The sequence below is a fragment of the Nannospalax galili genome, unplaced genomic scaffold (genome assembly GCF_000622305.1).
Source record: "Nannospalax galili isolate Female #2095 unplaced genomic scaffold, S.galili_v1.0 scaffold63, whole genome shotgun sequence".
NCBI lineage: Eukaryota > Metazoa > Chordata > Mammalia > Rodentia > Spalacidae > Nannospalax > Nannospalax galili.
Window position 1 is genome coordinate 5,156,985 of NW_008355272.1, and position 6,025 is coordinate 5,163,009.

Below are 6,025 nucleotides of genomic sequence, written 5' to 3' on the forward strand. Positions count from 1 at the left end.
AAGAAGGAGAAGAATCCCATGCCATTATCTTGGGATTCTTCTCCTTCCTCTATATTATGAATCATAATATAGAGGAAGGAGAAGAATCCCAAGATAATGGCATGGACCAGATCTTCAACAGACTTGTAGAAGAAAATTGCCCCAAATTAAAGAAAGACTTGCCCGTACAAATACAAGAAGCATATAGAACACAAAACAGACAGGACCAGAAAAGAAGCTCTCCATGGCACATCACAGTAAAAACATTAAATGTACAGAACCAAGAGACAATGCTGAAAGCTGGAAAAGAGAAACAAGTCATATATAAAGGAAAACTCATTAAGATCACAGCTGAATTTTCAGTGCAAACTATGAAAGCCAGAAGAGCCTGGACCAAAGTAGTCCCAGTTTTAAACAACCACAGATGCCAACCCAGATTCCTATACCCAGCCAAAATGTCTATTATAGTTGAAGGAGAAAGAAAAATCTTCCATGACACAAATAGGTTGAAGGAATTCATGTCCACAAAACCAGCCTTTCAGAGAGTTCTGGAAGCACTATAGAGAGCGGAAGAATGGAATGACTATACTCAAGGGGTTGCAGAAAGAAATTCAATGAAGGTATAACTGTGGAAAAGAACAGATATATCAAGAATGTAAACAGAAATATAAAACAGGATTCAATACTCATCTTTCATTAATTACTTTAAATATTAATGGACTGAACTTCTCAGTCAAAAGACACAGACTATATGAATGGATTAAGAAACAAAACCCACCTTTTTGTTGTCTGCAAGAAACTCATTTCACTTTCAAGGACAGGCACCATCTTAAGGTGAAAGGATGGAAAAAAATATACCAATCGAATGGTACTAAGAAAAAAGTAGGCATTGCAATTCTAATATCTGACAAAATAGATGTTATACTAAAACTAATCAGAAGAGATAAAGATGGCCACTTCATTCTGATCAAAAGAACAATAAACCAAGAAGATATTACAATCATGAAAATATATTCACCAAACACTGGTGCATCCAACTTCATAAAAACAATACTACAGTTTTAAGACCCAGATTAATCCCAATTCATTAATAGCAGGGGAGTTCAATACCCCACTGTCTCCTTAGATAGGTCAACAGGGCAGAGAGTTAACAGAAAGACATCTGAATTAAACAATACCACATATCAAATGGATCTAACAGACATCTATTGAGTATTCCACCTAAGCACCAAAGGACATACTTTCTATTCAGCACCCCATGGAACCTTCTCCAAAATCAACCATGTAGGGCACAAAAGAAACCTCAACAAATACAAAAAGGTTGAAACAATTCCATGCATTCTATCAGACCACAATGCAAAGAAGCTTACATTCAACACCGGAAGAAGCCCTAGGCACCACAAGAACCCATGGAGATTAAACAACACACTCCTGAATGATGAATGGGTCAAAAGAGAAATTAAGAAAGAAATAAAAGTATTCCCAGAACTAAATGGAAAGTACAACACAACACAACAAAACCTCTGCGACATGCTGAAAGCTGTCCTTAGAGGGAAGTTTATAGCTCTAAATGCCTACATCAAAAAATCGGAAAGAACACAAATAAATGACTTAACCTTGCCACAGAAGACACATGAAAAGCAACAACAAATGAAATACAAAGCCAGAAGACAAGAATAAATAACAAAAATCAGGGCAGAAATTAATGAAATCGAAAGACAGAAAACAATACAAAGAATCAATGATCAATGAATCCAAGAACTGGTTCTTTGAAAAGATAAAGATTGATAAACCGCTAGCCCAGTTAACCAAAAGAAAGAAAGAGCACCTCCAAATCAACAAAATCAGAGTTGAAAGGGGAAACATCACAACAGATACCAGAAAGATACAGAACATTATAAGGGAATACTTTAAAAACCTATATGCTACTATATTTGAAAACCTAAAGAAATGGATGGATGTCTAAAGACATGGGAAACACCAAAACTTAACCAAGAAGACACTAACATTTAAAACAGACCCATACACAAAAAGAAATTGAAACAGTAATACAAAACCTCCCAACTAAAAGAAGCCCAGGATCAGATGGATTTACAGCAGAATTCTATCAGTCATTTAAAGAGGATCTATATCCAATACTACTTAATTTATTCAAAAAGATAGAAATGGGGAGAGAACTTGCAAATTCCTTCTAAGAAGCTAGCATCATTCTAATACCAAAGCCAAGTAAAGACACAACCAAAAAAGAAAACTATAGACCCATATCCTTAATGAACACAGATGAAAAAATTCTCAACAAGATACTTGCAAAGTGCATACAGACACACATTAAAAAACTCATCCACCAAGACCAAGTTGGCTTTTTCCCAGAGATGCAGAGATGGTTCAGTATATGTAAGTCAATAAACATCATAAATCATATACATGGGCTCAAAGACAAGAACCACATGGTCATCTCAATAGATGCAGAGAAGGCCTTTGACAAAATTCAACACACATTTATGTTCAAAGTCCTAGAGAGATTTGGACTGGAGAGAACATACCTCAACATAATTAAAGCAATATATAACAAACCCACAGCCAACGTCATTCTAAATCGAGAAAAACTGGAAGCGTTCCCATTGAAATCAGGAACCAGCCAAGGCTGCCCACTATTTCCACTTCTTAACATAGTGCTTGAAACTCTTGCAAGACCAATAAGACAAGAGCGGGAAATTAAAGGAGTAATAATTGGAAAAGAAGAGATCAAAATATCCCTATTTACAGATGATATGATATTATATCTGTGAGATGTCAAAAATTCCACCAGAAATCTCCAAGAAATTATTAACACATGCAGTAAAGTAGCAGGTTGCAAAATTAACCTACAAATTCTGTAGCCTTTCTATATACCAATAACAAGCAATCAGAGAGAGTCCATGGAAACACTCCCCTTCACAATAGCTGTGAAAAAGTTTCTCAGAATAAACCTGACCAAAGACATTAAAGAGCTCTACAATGAAAATTTTAAGTCTTTAAAGAAAGAGATTGAGGAAGACATCAGAAGATGGAAGGACCTCCCATACTCAGGGACTGGAAGAATTAATATTGTGAAAACGACAATCCAACCCAAAGTATTTATAGATTCAATGCAATGCCAATCAAAATCCCCATGACATTTTTCATGGAATTGGAACAAACCATCTTAAGATTCATATGGAAGCACAAAAGACCTCAGATAGTAAAGCAACCCTGAGCACTAAGAGCAATGCCAAGAGATTACCAGATTTTAAGCTGTGTTACAGAGCTATAGTCATAAAAACAACATGGTACTGGCACAACAATAGACCCATAGATCAATGGAACAAAATTGAAGACCAAAATATGAGTACATGCAATTTCAGCCACCTGGTATTTGAAAAGGGGGCCAAGAACATTCAGTGGAGGAAAGACAGAATGTTCAGCAAATGGTGCTGGCAAAATTGGATCTCCATCTGTAGAAGAATTAAACTAAATCCCTATCTTTCACCTTTAACAAAAGTCAATTCCAAATAGATCAAAGACATAAATGTAAATCCTGAAACTCTGAAACTGTTAGAAGAAAACATTGGGATAAACCTACAAGATATAGGTGTAGGAAAGGATTTTCTAAACCGAAATCAGTTGCTCAGGAAACAAGGTCAAGTATCAACAAATGGGACTTCATTAAACTAAAAAGCTTCTGTACATCAAAGAAGGCAACCAGGAAGTGAAAATAAAACCCACAGAATGGGAGAAAATCTTCACCAGGAACACATCTGACAGTGGTTTAACATCCAGATTATATAATGAACTCAAAGAACAGAGAATAAAGACAAGTAGTAACCCAATTAAAAGATGGGCTAAGGAGCTGAACAAAGAGTTCTCAAAAGAAAAAGTAAAAATGGCTAAGAAGCATCTTAAAAGATGTTCAACATCACTAGTAATTAGGGAAATGAAAGTTAAAACCACTTTAAGATTTCATCTTACCCCAGTCATATTCTCTAAATCAAGAGAACAATGATACCAAATGTTGCAGAGGATGTGGGGAAAGGGGAACACTCATCCACTGCTGGTGGGGCTGCAAACTTGTTCAACCCCTATGGAAAGCAGTGTGGAGAACTCTTAATAAAAATGAACTTACGATTTGACCCAGTTATACCACTCCTTGGAATATACCCAAAGAACTCATCCTATTGCAGAGACACTTGTACATCCATGTTTGTTGCTGCTCTTTTCACAATAGCTAAGAAGTGGAAGCAACCTAAGTGTCCCTCAATTGACGAGTAGATAATGAAAATGTGGCTCATTTGTACAATGGAGTTTTATTCAGAAGCAACAAAAGATTAAATCATGAAATTTGCAGGTAAATGGATAGAACTAGAAACGATTATACTAAGTGAAGTAACACAGACTCAGAAAAAAAAATTGATGTATGTTCTCCCTTGTATGTGGATCCTAGAACCAAATCCTGATAAGTGAGTATGTATCCAGACATAACTACAGGAACCAGAATAATGAAAAGGAATTGGGGAGGTAAAGGAAAAGAATGAACCTGAAAAGAGAAGAACAGTAGGAAACAGGTGCTAATAAGAGAGATATGGATAAAAATTGTGTTAGTTTAAGGGAGGGAGAAGGGAAGGGTATACAAGGTAATTAGGGGATAAAGGGAAAGAAGGAGCTCAAGAGAGGTAGGACCATAGGAGAAGTGTATTATTAAGGGAGAAATGGGGAAAATGGGGGCACCTTAATTGGGGAAACCATGATGGAGTGTTTACACAATGCGATAGATAAATAATGCCTATCTAGTTTTAGAAACCAGAGGGAACCATATTTGTCCAACAACATACTGACAAATTATACATACCAGATTAACAAATATATGTGTTGGTAAGGTTTATCTGAGAACAATTTGTCTTTGCTCAAGATTTATCTACATGGCACACAGTAATTAAAAGTACCAGACTGGTGGAACTAACCTTCTTGGATGTTTAACAGACATATTTGAGGCCTACACTAATTTGGTCAGAGGGACATAAAGGAAAGTTTTTGCTCCTCACCCTCCTTGGTTGATTAGTTCCAGGGAACTATGAGCATCTCCCAAAATGTCCTGTAATTGTGGTGGGTCACCTGCCCTCTTGATCAAGGAGGCCGAGGAGACCCCATGAGATGGATTTGAACCAGTGTCCAGTCTACAAAAAAGTGGGTCAACACAGAGTAAACATTTCCTCCATGTGCCCCCACCTGCGGGGACCCTGTACAGGTAAAGCCCGAGGGGGACCACTCCCTGAAAAGAAAAACGGGCGAGAAAGAAGAGACGGAGCCCAAGCAAGTCCACTTGTCAAGGGCCCACTTTATTGTCTTGCAAGCTTTTCTTATATACAGTTTGTATTCAGAAGGGGTTGAAGAAGTTGGTCAAAAGGTTACAGCATTTTTATGGGTATGGGAGGGGGACTGAGCAATTCAGCAACGTGACTGACCACCAGGTGTTCCAAGAGATTACTGTATGACTCATTTTTCTGAGAACTGTTTGCAAGAGGAAGAGAAAGATAACCTTGCCATAAATTCTTTCCCAAGGTTACTTGTGCAAGCAGAATTTCCTGCTTAAGTCAACTGTTTGTAGAGCTATATTATATTTTTTGGTAATGATTGTTATTTCTCCACCTCCCAACATCTCACCCTTTATTAATAACTTTAGCGAATGAAGGATCTGCCTTAGGCTATGTGGTGGGTCCCCCGAGTCGGGATTCTTGTTTCTTTTGGTAAGGCCCCTGTCTTAGGCTACACAAACTGCTTCCATGTTCAGTACCCGCAAGTTTGGTGTATGCCCCTGAATCATGGGTTTGTGCTATTCCCGTCATTGAGTACCTTACAGCTGAGAATCTGCCTCCGATCTCTGGCACCACAATATTCCCATCATTGATCTTTTCATTAGCGACTAAAGTTCCACCAAGTATTGGGTGGGTTAGCAAGGGTGGAAAAGTCTAAGGGTGCTGAGGGGGATCCAAGGGATGTGTCATACTCACTATCCTCTGGATCTTCAAGAACC